We start from the raw sequence: 19,365 nt of genomic DNA, 5'->3' as shown, positions 1-19,365 counted from the left end.
AGGGAAGAGGAGGTAAAGAAGTATGGACACAAGTGCAAACAACATTCTCAAGATGTTTGCCTATGACAGAGGGTAAAGAAATAGGGCAGAAGTTAGAGTGTAATGAGTGGTTAAGTCATTGTTTTTGTTTTTAAGTATCTCTATTGAGGTATAATTACATAGCATAAAATTCACATGCTTTAAGTATACAATTTAATGAATTTTAGCTTGTTTACAGAGTAGTACAGCCATCACTAAAATCCACTTTTAGAACATTCATATCATTCCAAAAAGATCCTCTGTGTCCATTTGCAGTCACACCCATCCCACTCCCAGTCCCAGAAAAACACAAATCTATTTTCTGTCCCTCTAAATTTACCCTTTCTTTGGGGGTGGTCAGGGCAGAGAAATTTCATATAAATGGTACCACACAATGTGTGTCATTTTGTGTTTATGTTTGGCTTCTTTCACTGAACATGGTATTTTTGAGATTCATTCATGACATAGCATGTATTAGTACTTTGTTGCTTTTTATTATTGAATTGTATTCCATTGAATTTATATACCATATTTTGTATAAATTATTAAACTAAATTTATTTAATTAAGTTTAAATTATTAAATTAAATTAAATTAAATTGAACTAAATTTGGGTTGTTTCCACCTTCTGGTATCTGAATAATGTTGTAAATATCCAAGAACATGCCTTGGTGTGGACGTATGTTTCCATTTGGGTAGGTACATAGGAATAGAATTGCTGGGTAACATGGTAGGTTTAATTCTGATGTTACAAGAAACAGAGAGAATGGACTTTCTGGTTTTTTGCCCCTCCAAATTCAATTTGTTTAAAGGCTAAGTCAAATAAAGGGAAAAGTGAAGATACAGGAGGGAGCAGATAGATCAAGTTTCCTGAGGAGGTAGAAGGAAATGGGGCACAGGATTCCTATAGAAAGATTAGCCAATAAGGAAAAGGACACCTCCTCCACTGTGACAGGAGTCAAAGAGCTAGGAGTGGTCAAGTGTGGTTGCTTATAGGTTTGAAGGTAGTTTGCAGCAAGGAGTAGAGAACAATGCTGTTTGGGGTTTTCTGTTTTAAGTGTAGTTAGAGGTGAAGTGGGGGGGAGAGGGAAGAATAATAGGAAGGGTGAGGAAATGGGGATTTCAAAGGGTGCCTTGGAGTCTTGGAGAACTGAGAAGGGAAACTGGATTGCCAGAAAGTGTAGAGGACCTAGTAGAGGTAGGGGACCATGGCTTTCTAGTGGCTCCCATGTGAGCAATTATATGAACCTAGGATTGACATAAAAAAGTGGAAAGTTGTATTCATCTAGGTTTGGGGCTATGATGGAAGGATAAAAAGACACCTGATTAAGGTCATTATTGGCTAGAGAATAGAAGATTGTGCATATTTCTATTTTTCAGGTATGATGCAAGTCAAGGAGGTGAAAGATCAGTCAGTAAAAATACCAGGGGACAGCAGGGTTCAGTTGTAGTGGCAAGTGTTAGCTGGCAATGGGACAACAGACATCATTCTATCAGACCATTTCTGCAGCAAAATCTTTGCTATGTCATGCCATGCCCACCCTTGTTTCCTGACCCTGCCCGGTTCTCCAGGCCTGTCTTGGATCCCAAGGATTACTTATGCCGTTTTCTATTAGTCATGATAGGTAGATTATGCTTTGATGATAAATAACAACCAAATATCAATGACTTAACACATATGTTTATTTTTTTGCTCATGCAAAATCTACTCCAACTCGAGGGGCTTTTCAAGACAGCTCCTTTCCAAGTGAAAACTCAGAGATACAGGCTGACATCTTGAGGTTCTCTTATCTACCACCTGAGGCATCCTCAGGTGTCACAACAGAAGAGAGTGCTGGAGGATTGAACACCAGTTCTTAGCTGCACATCCTATTGACCAGAAGTAGTTACATCATCCCACCTAACTCTAAGAGTACTGGGTAGCATATAAATATTCAGCAAACAGTAAATAAGTCTGTCATGGCTTCCAATAATTTCATTTTCTGCTATAATTAAATAAAGTCATCGCTGATGTTTTCACTCAAGAACCCTGACTAGTAAAGGTTTTGAGGGTTAGAATATTTTAAATACGTATATTTGATATTTTTCTGATTATAAAGTGATATGTACGTGTTATTAAAATATGAATACTACATAAACATTTCATGTAGAAAATGCCCTTTGTCATCTCAAATCCCAAATAACTATTATCAATAGTTTGGTAAATATTATTTACATATTTTTTCTCTGCTAATAGAAGTACATTTTTTTAACTTTATTTTTTAAATTATTGTATTTTTTCTGTGTTCCAAGATTCATTGTTTCTGTACCATACCCAGTGCTCCATGCAATACATGCCCTCTTTAATACCCACCACCAGGCTCACCCATTCCTCCAACCCCTCCCTTCCAAAACCCTCGGTCTGTTTCTCAGAGTCCACAGTCTCTCATGGTTCTTCTCCCCCTCCGATTTCCCCCAGTTCTCTTCTCCTTTCCTTCTCCTAACATCCTCCATGTTATTACTTATGCTCCACCAGTAAGTGAAAACATATGATAATTGACCTTCTCTGCTTGAATTATTTCACTCAGCATAATCTCCTCCAGTCCCATGTATGTTGATACAAAAGTTGGGTATTCATTCTTTCTGATGGAGGCATAATATTCCATTATATATATGACCCATATCTTCCTTATTCATTTGTGTGTTGAAGGGCAACTTGGCTTTTTCTACAGTTTGGCGATTGTGGCCATTGCTGCTATGAACATAGGGTACAGATGGCCCTTCTTTTCGCTACATCTGTATCTTTGGGGTAAATACCCAGTAGTACATTTGCAGGGTCATAGGGAATCTCTATTTTTAATTTCTTCTATTTTAAAAATTTTAATAAACATATATTGTGTTTTTATCTCCAGGGGTACAGGTCTGTGACTTGCCAGGTTTACACATATCACAACACTCATCATAGCACATACCCTCCCCAATGTCCATATCCCCACCACCCTCTGCTGTCTCCACTCCCCCCAGCAACACTCGTCTGTTTTTTGAGATTGAGTCTTTTTATGGTTCGTCTCCCTCCCGATCCCATCTTCTTTCATTTTTTCTTTTCCTAATTCCCAAGCCCCCCATGTTGCATCTCCACTTCCTCGTATCAGGGAAATCATATGATAGTTGTCTTTCTCTGACTGACTCACTTTGCTAAGCATAATACCCTCTAGTTCCATCTATTTTTAATTTCTTAAGGAATCTCCACACTGTTTTCCAAAGTGGCTGTACCAACTTGCATTCCCACCAACAGTGTAAGAAGGTTTCCCTTTCTCCACATCCTCTTGGACACTTGTTGTTTCCTGTCTTGTTAATTTTAGCCATTCTAAGTGGTGTAAGGTGGTATTGCAATGTGGTTTTGATCTGAATCTCCCTGATGGCCAATGATGATGAACATTTTTTCATGTGTCTGTTAGCCCTTTGTATGTCTTCTTTGGAGAACTGTCTGTTCATGTCTTCTGCCCATTTTTTGATGTGACTATCTGTTTCATTGAGTGCTGAGATTGAGTTCTTTATAGAACTTGGATATCAGCCTTTTGTCTGTAGTGTCATTTGTGAATATCTTCTCCCTTACCATGGGTTGCCTCTTTGTTTTGTTGAATGTGTCCTTTGCTGTGCAGAAGCTTTTGATCTTGATGAATCCCAAAAGTTCATTTTGACTTTTGTTTCCTTTGCCTTTGGAGACATATATTGAAAGAAGTTGCTGTGGCCAATGTCAAAGAGGTTACTACCTATGTTCTTCTCTAGGATTTTGATAGATTGCTGCCTCATGTTGAGGCCACTGACATTTTCTAAAACTTTTTACTGTGCTGTTGGATCCTATTAGCTAGGATCTTGTTGAGAATCTTAGCATCCATATTCATCAGGGATATTGGTCTGAAATTCTCTTTTTTTTGGTGTCTTTTCCTGGTTTGGGGATCAGGGTAATGCTGGCTTCCTAAAAAGAGTCTGGAAGTTTTCCTTCTGCTTCAATTTTTTAAATTTTTTTTTATTTTTTCAGCGTAACAGTATTCATTATTTTTGCACCACACCCAGTGCTCCATGCAATTCATGCCCTCTAAAATACCCACCACCTGGATCCCCCAACCTCCCATGCCCCGCCCTTTCAAAACCCTCAGATTGTTTTTCAGAGTCCATAGTCTCTCATGGTTCACCTCCCCTTCCAATTTCCCTCAATTCCCTTCTCCTCTCCATCTCCCCTTGTCCTCCATGCTATTTGTTATGCTCCACAAATAAGTGAAACCATATGATAATTGACCCTTTCTGCTTGACTTATTTCACTCAGCATAATCTCTTCCAGTCCCGTCCAGGTTGCTACAAAAGTTGGGTATTCATCCTTTCTGATGGAGGCATAATATTCCATAGTGTATATGGACCACATCTTCCTTATCCATTCGTCCGTTGAAGGGCATCTTGGTTCTTTCCACAGTTTGGCGACCATGGCCATTGCTGCTATAAACATTGGGGTACAGATGACCCTTCTTTTCACTCCATCTGTATCTTTGGGGTAAATACCCAGTAGTGCAATTGCAGGGTGATAGGGAATTTCTATTTTTAATTTCTTGAGGAATCTCTATGCTGTTTTCCAAACTGGCTGCACCAACTTGGATTCCCAACAACAGTGTAAGACGGTTCCCCTTTCTCCACATCCTCTCCAACACATGTTGTTTCCTGTCTTGCTAATTTTGGCCATTCTAACTGGTGAAAGGTGATACCTCAATGTGGTTTTAATTTGAATCTCCCTGATGGCTAGTGATGATGAACATTTTTTCATGTGTCTGATAGCCATTTGTATGTCTTCATTAGAGAAGTGTCTGTTCATATCTTCTGCCCATTTTTTGATATGATTATCTGTTTTGTGTGTGTTGAGTTTGAGGAGTTCTTTATAGATCCTGGATATCAACCTTTTGTCTGTACTGTCTTTTGCAAATATCTTCTCCCATTCCGTGGGTTGCCTCTTTGTTTTGTTGACTGTTTCCTTTGCTGTGCAGAAGCTTTTGATTTTGATGAAGTCCCAAAAGTTCATCTCTGCTTTTGTTTCCTTTGCCTTTGGAGACATATCTTGAAAGAAGTTGCTGTGGTTGATATCGAAGAGGTTACTGCCTATGTTCTCCTCTAGGATTCTGATGGATTCCTGTCTCACGTTGAGATCTTTTATCCATTTTGAGTTTATCTTTGTGTACGGTGTAAGAGAATGGTCGAGTTTCATTCTTCTGCATATAGCTGTCCAGTTTTCCCAGCACCATTTATTAAAGAGACTGTCTTTTTTCCACTGTATATTTTTTCCTGTTTTGTCGAGGATTAACTGACCATAGAGTGGAGGGTCCATATCTGGGCTGTCTACTCTGTTCCACTGGTCTATGTGTCTGTTTTTATGCCAGACCATGCTGTCTTGGTGATCACAGCTTTGTAGTAAAGCTTGAAATCAGGTAACGTGATGCCCTCACTTTTATTTTTGTTTTTCAAGATTTCCTTAGCGATTCGTGGTCTCTTCTGATTCCATACAAATTTTAGGATTATTTGCTCCAGCTCTTTGAAAATACTGGTGGAATTTTGATCAGAATGGCATTGAAAGTATAGATTGCTCTAGGCAGTATAGACATCTTAACAATGTTTATTCTTCCGATCCAAGAGCATGGAAAACCATTGGCCACACTAATCCAAAAGAAAAGAGAGAAAGCCCAAATTCATAAAATTATGAATGAAAAGGGAGAGATCACAACTAACACCAAGGAAGTAGAAACAATCATCAGAAGTTATTATCAACAGTTATATGCCAATAAGCTAAGCAACCTAGATGAAATGGATGCATTCCTGGAAAACTATACACTCCCAAAATTAAACCAGGAAGAAATTGACAACTGGAATAGACAGATATCTAGTAATGAGATTGAAGCAGTGATCAAAAACCTCCCGAAAAAACAAGAGCCCAGGACCTGATGGATTCCCTGGGGAATTCTACCAAACTTTCAAAGAAGAAATAACACCTATTCTCCTGAAGCTGTTTAAAAAAATTGAAGCAGAAGGAAAACTTCCAGACTCTTTCTATGAAGCCAGCATTACCCTGATCCCTAAACCAGGCAAAGACCCTACCAAGAAGGAGAATTTCAGACCAATATCACTGATGAATATGGATGCTAAGATTCTCAACAAGATCCTCGCAAACAGGATCCAACATCACATTAAAAAGATTATCTACAATGACCAGGTGGGATTCATCCCTGGGCTAAAAGGATGGTTCAACATTCGCAAATCAATCAATGTGATAGAACAAATCAATAAGAGAAGAGAGAAGAACCACGTGGTCCTCTCAATTGAGGCAGGAAAAGCATTTGACAAAATCCAGCATCCATTCCTGATTAAAACGCTTCAAAGTATAGGGATAGAGGGAACATTCCTGAACTTCATAAAGTCTATCTATGAAAGACCCACAGCAAATATCATCCTCAATGGGAAAAAGCTTGCAGCCTTCCCATTGAGATCAGGAACACGACAAGGATACCCACGCTCACCACTCTTGTTCAACATGGTATTAGAAGTCCTAGCAACAGCAATCAGAAAAGAAAGAAAAATAAAAGGTATCCAAATTGGCAATGAAGAAGTCAAACTCTCTCTCTTTGCAGATGACATGATTCTTTATATGGAAAACTCAAAAGACTCCACCCCCAAACTACTAAAACTCGTACAGCAATCCAGCATCGTGGCAGGATACAAAGTCATCGTACAGAAATCAGTGGCTTTCTTATACACTAACAATGAAAATACAGAAAGGGAAATTAGAGAATCGATTCCATTTACTATAGCACCAAGAACCATAAGATACCTGGGAATAAACCTAACCAAAGAGGTAAAGGAACTGTACTCAAGGAACTACAGAACACTCGTGAAAGAAACTGAAGAAGACACAAAGAGATGGAAGACCATTCCATGCTTCAATTTTTTGAAACAGTTTCAGGAGAATAGGTGTTATTTCTTCTTTGAAAGTTTGGTAGAATTCCCCAGGGAATCCGTCAGGTCCTGGGCTCTTGTTTTTTGGGGAGGTTTTTGATCACTTTTTCAATCTCATTATGAGATATCAGTTTATTCACGTTGTCAATTTCTTCCTGGTCCAATTTTGGAAGTTTATAGTTTTCTAGGAATGCATCCATTTCATTCAGGTTGTAACTGTTGATAATAACTTCTGATGATTGTTTCTATATCCTTGGTGTTAGTTGTGATCTCTCCCTTTTCAGTCATAATTTTATTAATTTGGGCCTTTCTCTTTTCTTCTGGATTGGTTTGGCCAAGGGTTTATCAATCTTATTGATTTTTTCAAAAAAAAAAAACAACTTCTAGTTTCAATGATGTGTTCTACTGTATCTCTAGGTTCTATCTCATTGATCTCTCCTCTAGTCTTGATTATTTCCCTTCCTGTGTGTGGAGTTGGTTTGATTTGTTGTTGATTCTCCAGTTCTTTAAGGTGTAGAGACAGCTGGTGTGTTCTGGATTTTTCAATTTTTTTGAGGGAGGCTTGGATGGCTATGTATTTCCCCCTTAGGACTGCCTTTGCTGTATCCCATAGGTTTTAGACCGAAGTGTCTTCATTCTCATGGTTTCCATGAATTGTTTAAGTTCTTCTCTGATTTCCTTGTTGATCCAAGCATTCTTAAGCAAGGTGGTCTTTAGCTTCCAGGTGTTTGAATTCCTTCCAAACTTTTCCTTGTGATTGAGCTCCAGGTTCAAAGCATTGTGATCTGAGAATATGCAGGGAATAATCTCAATCTTTTGGTATCAGTTGAGCCCTGATTTGTGACCCAGTATGTGGTCTGTTCTGGAGAAAGTTCCAGGTGCACTCACGAAGAATGAGTATTCTGTTGTTTTAGGGTGGAATGTTCTGTATATATCTATGAGGTCCATCTGGCCCAAAGTGACATTCAATGCTCTTGTTTCTTTATTGATTTTCTGCTTAGATGGTCTGTCTATTACTGAGAGTGGTGTGTTAAGATCTCCTACTATTAATGTATCCATACCAATATGCCTATCTTGATTAACAGTTTTCTTATGTAATTGGCCGCTCCTATATTGGGAGCATAAATATTTACAATTGTTAGATCTTCTTGGTGGATAGTCCCTTTAAGAATGATGTAGTGTCCTTCTGTATCTCTGACTTCAGCCTTTAGCTTAAAATCTAATTTATCTGATATGAGAATCGCTACCCCAGGTTTCTTTTGGGGCCCATTGGCATGAAAGATGGTTCTCAATCCCTTCACTCTCAGTCTGGATGTATCTTTATGTTCTAAATGTGTCTCTGTAGTCAACATATGGATGGGTCCTGTCGTTTTATCCAGTCTGCAACCCTGTGCCTTTTTATGGGAGCGTTTAGGCTGTTCACATTGAAAGTGATTATTGAAAGATAAGTTTTTATTGACATCATGTTGACTGTGAAGTGCTTGTTTCTATAGATTGTCTCTATAAATTTCTGTTCTATGTCACTCTTGGGTTCTTTCTTCTTTTATAGGACCCCCCCTTAATATTTCTTGTAGTGCTGGCTTCATGGTCACATACTCTTTTAAACCTTGCCAGTCTTGGAAGCTCTTTATCTCTCCATCCATTTTGAATGTCAGTCTTGCTGGATAAAGTATTCTTGGCTGCATGTTCTTCTCATTTAGTGCCCTGAATACATCTTGCCAGCCCTTTCTGGCTTGTCAGGTTTCTGCGGACAGGTCTGATGTTATTCTGATGGGCTTTCCTCTGTGCATAAGGAATCTCTTGCCCCTAGCTGCTTTCAAGAGCTTCTGTCTAAAATTATTATTCATCATTTTCACAATCAGTGTCTCGAGGTCTTTCTAGATTCTATGATCTTGGGGAAGACCCTTGTGCCTCTAGTACATGAACACTGGTTCCATTCACCAGATTGGGAAAATTTTCATGGAGAATTTGTTCAACTATATCTTCTAGACTTTTTTCTTTCTCCTCCTCCTCAGGGATTCCAATAATTCTGACATTGGAACGATTCATGGCATCATTTATTTCCCTAATTCTGTTTTCATGACTTCTAAGCTGTTTGTTCCAGACTTCCTCCTGATCCTTTTTCTCTGCCAGTTTGTCCTCCAGATCACTAATTCTATCTTCTGTCTCAGTTACCCTAGCTTTTAGAGAAGTTAGATTAGATTGGAACTCATTGAGAACATTGTGAACATCATCCCTGGTGGCTTTCACTTCTGCCCTAATCAATTCCATTTTGTCATCCATGGCTTTCTCCAACCTAGCTATTGTCTGGATAATTGTTAGCCTGAATTCCCTTTCCGATATACTGTTTATGTCCATATCCAAAAGCTCTGATGGAGAGGGCTCAGTCTCTGGACTTTTCTTCTGTTGGGCATTCCTCCTCCTAGTCATTTTGGTGAGAGATGGCTGAATGGATGTGTAGCTGAATGTATCAACAGTGGTGTAGGCATGGTGCCCTCAGGAAAGCTTCTGAGCAACCAAGAGTTCCCACCAAAGAGAAAGAAGAAAGAAAAGAGATAGATAGAGAGAGAGAGAGAGAGAGGAAAAAAATAGAAAGATAAAATAAAAGAGAAGGCCTTGCCCAAATGGGTCCCAACAATAAGATTTGTAAAGTATACAAAAAAAAAATAGACCAACAAAAAGACCAACAAAGTAGATGACAAGAGAAAATCAATCAATCAATCAATCAATCAATAAAAGAACCTCATCAAAAAGTACCCTAAGTATAAGATTTATATACTACCAGGACAAAAACAAATACACAGAAACACTGAAAGAAGAAAAAGTTGGGAGAGTGGTTATAAATTCTGGGTGGGTGACGAAGGTTATTTTGATTCTTCCTGGATGTATCTTGATATCTTTGTTAAAGGACTCAACTTTCCTGAGATAAAGGGGAATTAAAACAGGTTTACATATAGGGGTAACATTGATTGGGGAAAGGGGTTTACCTTAAAGGTTATCTCTATATGAATATTTAAAAAAACAATAAAATTAAGAAATTAAAAAATAGAAAAGCAAAAGAAAAACATAGGTATATGTATCAAAAAGTTCAGGTTTAAAGGTTATTATGGAATTTGATGTACTGAAGATCTCATTGTGATGGTAAATAGGTTAAAAAGTTATATAAAAAAATGAAAACAACCAGAATAGTGGAAAGGAATTAAAAATAAAAGTTGTGGGGCGCCTGGGTGGCTCAGTGGGTTAAGCCGCTGCCTTCGGCTCAGGTCATGATCTCAGGGTCCTGGGATTGAGCCCCGCATCGGGCTCTCTGCTCAGCAGGGACCCTGCTCCCTCCTCTCTCTCCGCCTGCCTCTCTCTCTACTTGTGATCTCTCTCTGTCAAATAAATAAATAAAATCTTTTAAAAAATAAATAAATAAATAAATAAAAGTTGTATCTATGAAGTAGTGGTGGTTGTCCTCTTTTTGTTGTTGTTGTTGTTGTTTTGTTTTTTGGGGTTTTTTGGCTGGCTTTCTGGGGGAGGGGCCTGCCGCGTGGTTTTTCAGGGAGTCTTGCTAGAGTTAAGTCCTCCTGCCCCCATCAAGGGGCTGGGCTCTGAGGAAACCGGTTTTTCAGGCTTTTGTTCTCTGGAGATATTTTTGTTTGTTTGTTTGTTTGTTTTTTCTCCCCTTGGTGGCTTTTTTTTTTAAGATTTTATTTATTTATTTGACAGACAGATCACAAGTAGGCAGAGAGGCAGGCAGAGAGAGAGAGAGAGGAGAAAGCAGGCTCCCCACTGAGCAGAGAGCCCGATGTGGGGCTCGATCCCAAGACCCTGAGATCATGACCTGAGCCGAAGGCAGAGGCTTTAACCCACTGAGCCACCCAGGCGCCCCTTGGTGGCTTTTTTTAAATCATTTTTTAAAAATTTATTTTCAGCATAACAATATTCATTGTTTTTGTACCACACCCAGTGCTCCATGCAGTCCGTGCCCTCTCCAATACCCACCACCTGGTTCCCCCAACTTCCCACCCCCTGCCCCTTCAAAACCCTCAGATTGTTTTTCAGAGTCCATAGTCTCTCTTTGTTCACCTCCCCTTCCAATTTCTCCCAACCCCCTTCTCCTAACTCCCCATGTCCTCCATGCTATTTGTTATGCTCCACAAATAAGTGAAATCATATGATAATTGACTCTCTCTGCTTGACTTATTTCACTCAGCATAATCTCTTCCAGTCCCATCCATGTTGCTACAGAAGTTGGGTATTCATCCTTTCTGATGGAGGCATAATACTCCATAGTGTATATGGACCACATCTTCCTTATCCATTCGTCTGTCAAAGGGCATCTTGAAGGGCATTCTTTCCACAGTTTGGCAACCACGGCCATTGCTGCTATAAACATTGGGGTACAGATGGCCCTTCTTTTCACTCCATCTGTATCTTTGGGGTAAATACCCAGTAGTGCAATGACAGGGTCATAGGGAAGTTCTATTTTTAATTTCTTGAGGAATCTCCACACTGTTCTCCAAAGAGGCTGCACCAACTTGCATTCCCACCAACAGTGTAAGAGGGTTCCCCTTTCTCCACATCCCCTCCAACACATGTTGTTTCCTGTCTTGCTAATTTTGGCCATTCTAAGTGGTGTAAGGTGATATCTCAATGTGGTTTTAATTTGAATCTCCCTGATGGCTAGTGATGATGAACATTTTTTCATGTGTCTGATAGCCATTTGTATGTCTTCATTGGAGAAGTGTCTGTTCATATCTTCTGCCCATTTTTTGATATGATTATCTGTTTTGTGTGTGTTGAGTTTGAGGAGTTCTTTATAGATCCTGGATATCAATCTTTTGTCTGTACTGTCATTTGCAAATATCTTCTCCCATTCCGTGGGTTGCCTCTTTGTTTTGTTGACTGTTTCCTTTGCTGTGCAGAAGCTTTTGATTTTGATGAAGTCCCAAAAGTTTATTTTGGCTTTTGTTTCCTTTGCCTTTGGAGACATATCTTGAAAGAAGTTGCTTCGATATATATATTGAAGAGATTACTGCCTATGTTCTCCTCTAGGATTCTGATCTTAAGTAAAAAATTCAGTTAGTTTTGACAAAACCATAAACCTTTGTCACACTCTTTTCTATCAAGATATAAAATATTTTCTTTAATCTAAAATGTTCCTTCATGACACTTCACATCATTCTTCTCACAAAAGTGTCACTGTTCTGAATTCCCTCGCTATGGATTAGTTTTACCTCTTCCTAAACATTGTTTAAATAGTAGCACACAGTATGTGCTCTTTTTTGTCTGGCTTCATTCACTAATTATAATGATTTTGAAATTCATCCATCCTGACTGAACAAGTTTAAGGAAAGAAAATGAAACTTCAAAACTAAGATATGGAAGCAACCTAAGTGTCCATCAATAGAGGAAAAGATTAAAAAACGTGATATATATCTATATATAAATCGATATACACCATAAAAAGGAATGAGATCTTGCCATTTGTGACAACATGGAGAGAGCTAGAGGGTATTATGTTTAGTGAAATAAGTCAGAGAGACAATAACAAATACCATATGCTATCACTTAAATGTGGAATCTAAAGAACAAAACAAATGAACAACAGCAAAGAAACAGAAAAAAACTCATAAATACAGAGAACAAAGTGGTGGTTGCCAGAGGGGAAGGAAGTAAAGGTATTGGCAAAATAGGTGAAGGAGATTAAGAGGTACAAACTTCAAGTTAAAAATGAATAAGTCAGGGGTATGAAAATGTCAATAATATTGTAATAACATTTTATGGTGAAAGATGTAACCATGTTGGTGAGCATTTATATAATGTATAGCATGGTTGAGGGGTGGCCCGTGTAAGTGCCCAGCTCTTGGTTTCAGCTCAGGTCATGATCTCAGGGTCATGGGATCGAGCCCCATGTGGGTCTCTGTGCTCAGCTCGGAGTCTTCTTGATGTTTCTCTCTCCCTCTTCCTCTGCCCCTCCCACCTGTGCTCTCTCTCTCTCTAAAAATAAATAAATAAATCTTTAAAAATGTATAGGATAGCCAAACCACTGTTGTACACTGAAAACTAATAGAGCATTGTATATCAACTATACATCAATAATAAAAATAGTTTTAAAATTACAATACTCCATAGAAATGTAAAAAAAATGCAGAAAGGAATTCCCTAAGTATATCCATTCAATAGAATTTTTGTGGGCATGTAAAAGTTTATAAAGAATTTTAATTGGAAAATCTTTAAAAAATAGCAATATATAAATGACTATGCAGGTTGATCTGAAATATTATCTTCTTTTTATCCTTGTAAGGTAGTATAAGCCAAAATACACCCAAGATGCTAACAGTGTTTGAGTGGTAAGTTGTGTTTTCCCCCCAAATTTTCATCGATGAACATGTATTACTTTGGGGAGAAATGGATTTATTTTGTTGGTTTTGACTTCTGTGTAGTGGGTAAGGTCACTCATGACCTCAGATCAAGTACATTTTAATCATCGGTTCCTTGCAGGCTTCTTTCTTGATTTCTTTATTTGTTCATTTTTTTAATATTTTATTTATTTATTTGAGAGAGAGATTGAGATGATGAGTTGGGGAGGGGCAGAGGGAGAAGCAGACTCCCCACAGAGCAGGGAGCCAGATGTGGGACTCAATCCCAGGATCCTGGGATCATGACCTGAGCCAAAGGCAGACACTTAACCAACTGAGCCACCCAGGTGCCCTTATTTCTTTATTCTGCAGAATTTCCATAGACCACTCTTACTGCTGTTTCCTCCCCCAAAAAACATTTAAATATATTTCATGAGTTTTACATTCAGCATCAAAAAACTTTCTCTCTCTATATATATAGATGAGATCTATATATAGAATATATAAAGAGGGAATATATTTTTACATATAACATGCTGCCCAATATAAATAATGCATTAGATATGTTAATATATGTAATAATATATTTTTTTTATTATTACTATTTTATTTTTTTAAGAGAGGAGGGAGGGACAGAAGGAGAGGGAGGAGAGGGAGAGAGAGAATCTAAACAGACTCCATGACCAGTGTGGAACCCAAAGCAGGGCTTGATTTCACAAACCTGAGATCATGACCTGAGCTGAAATCAAGAGTCAGCTACCCATATTTACTATTTTTTAATAGAAAGTGCCCAGTCAGGGTCTACAATTCTAGCTCTGGGCCTTCCAGAGCCAAACTCTACCCTTCCTTTTCAAAGTACAGCCCCCACCAGTCCCTCCTGTCCTCCAGGATGTTCTCAATCTGGCCACTCTTGTCCCAACCCCTTGCAAAGCCATGATCTAATTTGCTTCAGAGCTTTGCCCATCCCCTTTCATTGTGGAGCCTGACACACCCATGCAAGTCCTGCCCTTGCTGCTTATTAGGTGGCTAAACATATGTAAGTCGCTTCCTCTCCAGGAGTCTCAGGTTTTCAGAGGTGAATGATGATATTAATAATTTCCATATAAAGGAGCTACTTCAAATGTTAAGAGTTTATGTACAGAGAGACCTGAGCAGGTAACTAGCTCAAGAAATGTTCAAGCTCCATTTTCCACCCCATCCCCCATTCCTCTTGATGTCCCCATAGCTTAAGATCACAGTAGGTGTTTAGGATATGACTTCTTTCTTTGCTGCCTTGCCAATTGTTTCTCTAAGACCCAGGTTGGAGGCACAACTCCACTGTTAACTAGTACAAACCTGTTTTCCTAAATGAATCATGGGAGAGATGGGGACAAAGGGAAAAGAGACTTGGAGTTGAACAGAGTTGGAGTCACAGAATAACCATAGTTACCTGTGTGGCTTTGACAAGTCACTTGAGACTCTGTGTGCCTCAGTTTCTTTACCTATAAGGAAGTGGGAAAATAATAGCACCTACCTCAGGGGCCACCCTCACTTTCTATCTCACATCACACCTCTTCTCTTCCAAAATGCCTCACCTTCAGGCTCAGAACTTGACTAGTTTGGCCTCATTCTGCAACATCTGACCCACTCCATGCCCCTTCGCAGAGAAACCATGCCCTGGAGCTCAGAGGAACCTGCCAGGAACTAGTGATATCTCACAAGCCCTTTAGGCAAGAATGTGCAACCACAGGGCTGAACCCAATTTCCATTCCTCATTCAACCATTCATGCACCTGAATGCATGCAATGACTAGTTACTGACACTTACTAGGGGGCCAGGTATTGGGCTTTGCTGGAGACAGAATTCCTGCCTTCAGGAAACTTCTAAGCTACTAGGAGAGAGAACACTAGACATCAGTTCCACATAAGGGAGATGGGGGTAGTTCTGGGGGCTGTGGGAGCCCAGAAGATGGGATCCAATCCCACTTGGGAATCAAAGTAGGCTTCTTGGAAGAAGTGACACTTGGAGTTCATCAGGTTTGGGAATTCAGTGTAAAGGCCTTCCATGGGAAGACACCTAGACAAGAGAGAGCCTGGTACATTGTAGTAACCACTTGTCATTAGTTCAGTGGTCAGAGCAGAGCATGTGAAGCTAAGTCTGGCAAAAGATAAGATTGGAGAGGTTTGGTGGGGGTCAGAACTCTGGACGGCCTTAAGTGCCAAACGAGGAGCTAGAAATTTAATGCTACTTGGACTGGAGGATGTAAAGGAAGAAAGCAATGTGTTGGTTTCTGCATCACTGCTCTCTCACTGCTGGTGTGCAAAATAGTGGGTTGAAGATGGCCAGTCTGGAAGCAGGAAGCCAGGGAATAGACTTGAGGTTGCTCATATGAGGGATGTTGAGGCTGAAGCAAGGTAGTGGCAGAAGATGAGAAAAGGTGGGTTTGAGAGACAGAAAGGAGAATCATCTGGACTTGGTGAGGGGATTGGCTGTGATGAGAGAAGGGGGTTTGGGATGCACATAGGCAGAGGACACAGGGGAAATGTATTGTGCAAGTGCCAAGGGGATGATTAAGGCAAAGATAATGGCAAGAGGAAGTGTGAGGACTGAGAAATTAGTATGGGATAGAAAGGCAGAAACACTTTTTTGGACAAGGAGGGATTAAGGCTAAGACTCACCGTGTGACCTTGGGCCAGTCATTTTATCTTCCTGGTTCTTTAGATTTCTACCTGCTGGGGGTGCCTATCTGGTTCAGTCAGCAGAGCATGTGACTGTTAATCTTAGGGATGTGAGTTCAAGCCCCACCCGTGGGCATGGAGTCTACCAAAAAAAGAAAGAAAGAAAGAAAGAAAGAAAGGACTAGATGTCCACCTGCTAACTCAGGAGGGAGAGAATGATAATTGTGAGGAATGGATCACATAAAAGAATGTTCAGGAAGTGCCTAGCCCTACGGGAGATTTGGAGGGAGAGGTGTGTGGCAGGTGGGTTTGGTCCAGGGAGGGGTGAAGCTGGGCTGCCATTTGTGCAACAGCATTGCCATTGGCAGTGGGAAACCCATACCTGCAGAAGAAAAAGGTGTGCAGGAAGGGGAAGTGTGATCTGAACACATGCATGTTTGCTTTGAGAGGGTCAAAGACCAAGGCAGTCAAATGAATCTTACCCTGGGAGGCTGTATCTTAGCAGTCAGCAGTGAAGATCCTCTCTGAATCATGAACCTGAGAGAGCCACTTCCTCAGAAAGTATCCAGGCCTGGAAGGCCTGAGGCCCCTGGGTTCTGATATCAAGTCAGCGCCCAAGCTGCTGTGTGACCCTGAGTCAGTTCTAACCCACTCTGGGTCCCAGGTTTCCCATATGAATGACAGTGAAAGCATATGTGTGTTGGAAAGGTGGAGGAAATGTTTCCAAAGGTCCTCTCCGGGTGTGTTATGCTTTAGTTCCATGACCCTGAGTCATTTTTTTTTTTTTTAAAGTCAAATCCTGTTTACATCTCTGAATTACTATGTGGCATTGAGCAGGCTGCTGGAACTCTCTGCGCCTATTTTCACACTGGAATATCAGGAGATTGAACAGGAGACTCTCGAATGTCCAGTGATTCTCTCTGGAGGATGCTCGCCCTCATCTTCAGCAGAATGCTTCAGACAAATCAGAGGAAAGTGAGGCACTGATCACAGACGACCCTCCTTCCAAATCTTCCATCTTCTCCCACTGCCCTCCCCTCCCTACTGTCAGGAGCTCGCAGCACTGGCTCTCTTGCCAAACTTGTTGCCATGACGACAGGTTACAAATAACTCAGATGCAGACGAAGATTTTAACCCAAGAGCTGCTGGTCCAAGGGCTTCTAGCTCCCTCCCCACACCTGGCTGAGGGAACAATCTGACATATTCTTTGGGTTCAAGTGACTTCCCTGATCACAAGCCTGCTAGGCCTCCTCAGCATCACAAAAATAAGTCCTGGTGTCTGAGGCTCTCCTAAACCTAATTCAAATCTTTCCAATCACATTTCCCACTTTAAAGAGACATCACTCCTATTTTGAACACCTACAGTCTGCCAAGGCCTGTAGTGGATGCTTTACACACAGTAGCCAAGAAATCTTCCCAGAACTCTATCAAATAGGCATTATTATTCCCATTTTTGTAGAGGAACAAATTGAGGCCCATGGATGTGACTTGAGTAAGGAGGTCAAAGAGTCAGAATTCAAACTCAAATGCATCAGATTCCCAAACCCAGGCTTTTTCCACCACCAGGGGTTCACAAATGTTGGTCTACACACTTGGGGATTATCCAGATAATCTGGGGCAGCTAAAAATTCAGATTCTAACTTCCATTCAAGAAGGTGGAACATGTCTGTCTCCTCTAATTCCTGAGACCCTACAAAATAAGAATAAAGGAATCATGTACAAACCCTCATCTCAAAAAAAAAAAAAAGCTGTAGGAGGTCCCATTGATGCAGATGAGATTTCAACAACTTTCTGGGAGCAGAAAGGGGCTGGAATGGAGGTAACTGAAAAGGCAGGACAGAGAGGCACAGTCCACATATGGGAGGGGGGCCTGCAAATGAAAGCCCTGGTCTACCCTACAAAACCCTGGTGAGACTCTGGCACAGGAGAGCTATCCTGATGGTAGGCATGAAATGTAGATCCCCTGACAGGGGGATAATTGAAATTAATGTGTTGAAACAGTTGACGTCCCCACCCTCCCTTTGCCCTTCCCCATGTTTGTTGGCAGAAATTAGAAGAGCCAAGCATCAGCACTTAAACAAAATACAGAGCATTTCTTAAAGAAATCAAACAGCTCCAGCGCAAAGCCTCCACTTTCTATCCTCCGGTAGAATATGTGGGTTCCCACTCAGTCACCTTAAAGGAAAGTCTAATAGTGGACTTGACCAAACTTTGCATCTTACACAGGCTCCCAACCAATCAACTTTCTGTTGGTTTCTTGTTAATTCAACGGGCTGGCAGGTTGGAACATCTGTGAAAAAATAGGCTAATAACATTATGAACAAGTTGATGAAGCAAAGGGAAAAAACTAAGGTGTGCTCATCTCAAGTGAAAAAGTAATACCAAGCAATTATTAAGTACAGGAACACACAAAAAAGCAAAATAAATCCAGGTCATTATAGTATATTTCTTGACTCTGTACCAACTACTGATATATTAGAAATTGGTATATAAACATACTGGAAGAGTGAAGGGAGGGGATATAATGATGTGCATGTGGAGGGGGATAAAATCCTCTTCTACTATAAGGAGATGTTGAGATAATGTCTCAGGTTGCTAAGTTAAGAAATAGTAGTCATATAATATTGTATGTCAACTATACTTCAATAAAAAAGAAATAGTAATATAAGCATATTATATAGAAACATGGTGGTCTTTCAGTTAAAAATCCTTTCAGTTACAAGCAACACAAAACCAAACTGACAGAGGCTTAAACACATATGGCTTTATTTGTTCATTCATTTATTTATGTTTCAAGAAGTTAATTTATTACTAATATCAGTGTGGCATGAGTTCAACTGATCAATGATGCCATCAGGGAACCAGGCTCTAACTTTTTCTTTCATCATGTGTTACATCTTTATCCTCATGTTCATCCCCTCACAGTCACAAGATTGCTGTCATAGCTCCAAGCAGCACGACTATAATCAAGATAGAGAGAAGAAGGAAAGGGACAGAGTCAGCTCTGCGTGTCTCAGAAAACAAATGCCTTTTCAGAGCCACCCCCCCCCCCAGCAAACCTCTCATCGTCATAACTGGGACACATACCAATCTCTAGCTACAAGGAAGCTTAAGAAAGTATCTGGCTCTTTGACCTCTGACTGAGAGATGACAAATGGGAAAGGGGTTGTGAGTGGTGAATGCCAGAAGAAACAACCAAAGACTGGTACAATCCTTTCATGTAGTTACCTCTAGGAAGCCTGGACTTGCAGTGGGAGGAGACAGCATGTTGCTGGGTTTTCTTATGAGCTCCTAAGCACTACTGTATTTTTTTTAACCATATGCAAGGATTATTTGATGAAAAATTAAAATTTAGAAATAAAGTGCTGGGATTTT

Source organism: Lutra lutra, chromosome X, assembly GCF_902655055.1.
Source record: "Lutra lutra chromosome X, mLutLut1.2, whole genome shotgun sequence".
Classification (NCBI taxonomy): Eukaryota; Metazoa; Chordata; class Mammalia; order Carnivora; family Mustelidae; genus Lutra; species Lutra lutra.
This window is presented reverse-complemented; position numbering follows the sequence as displayed.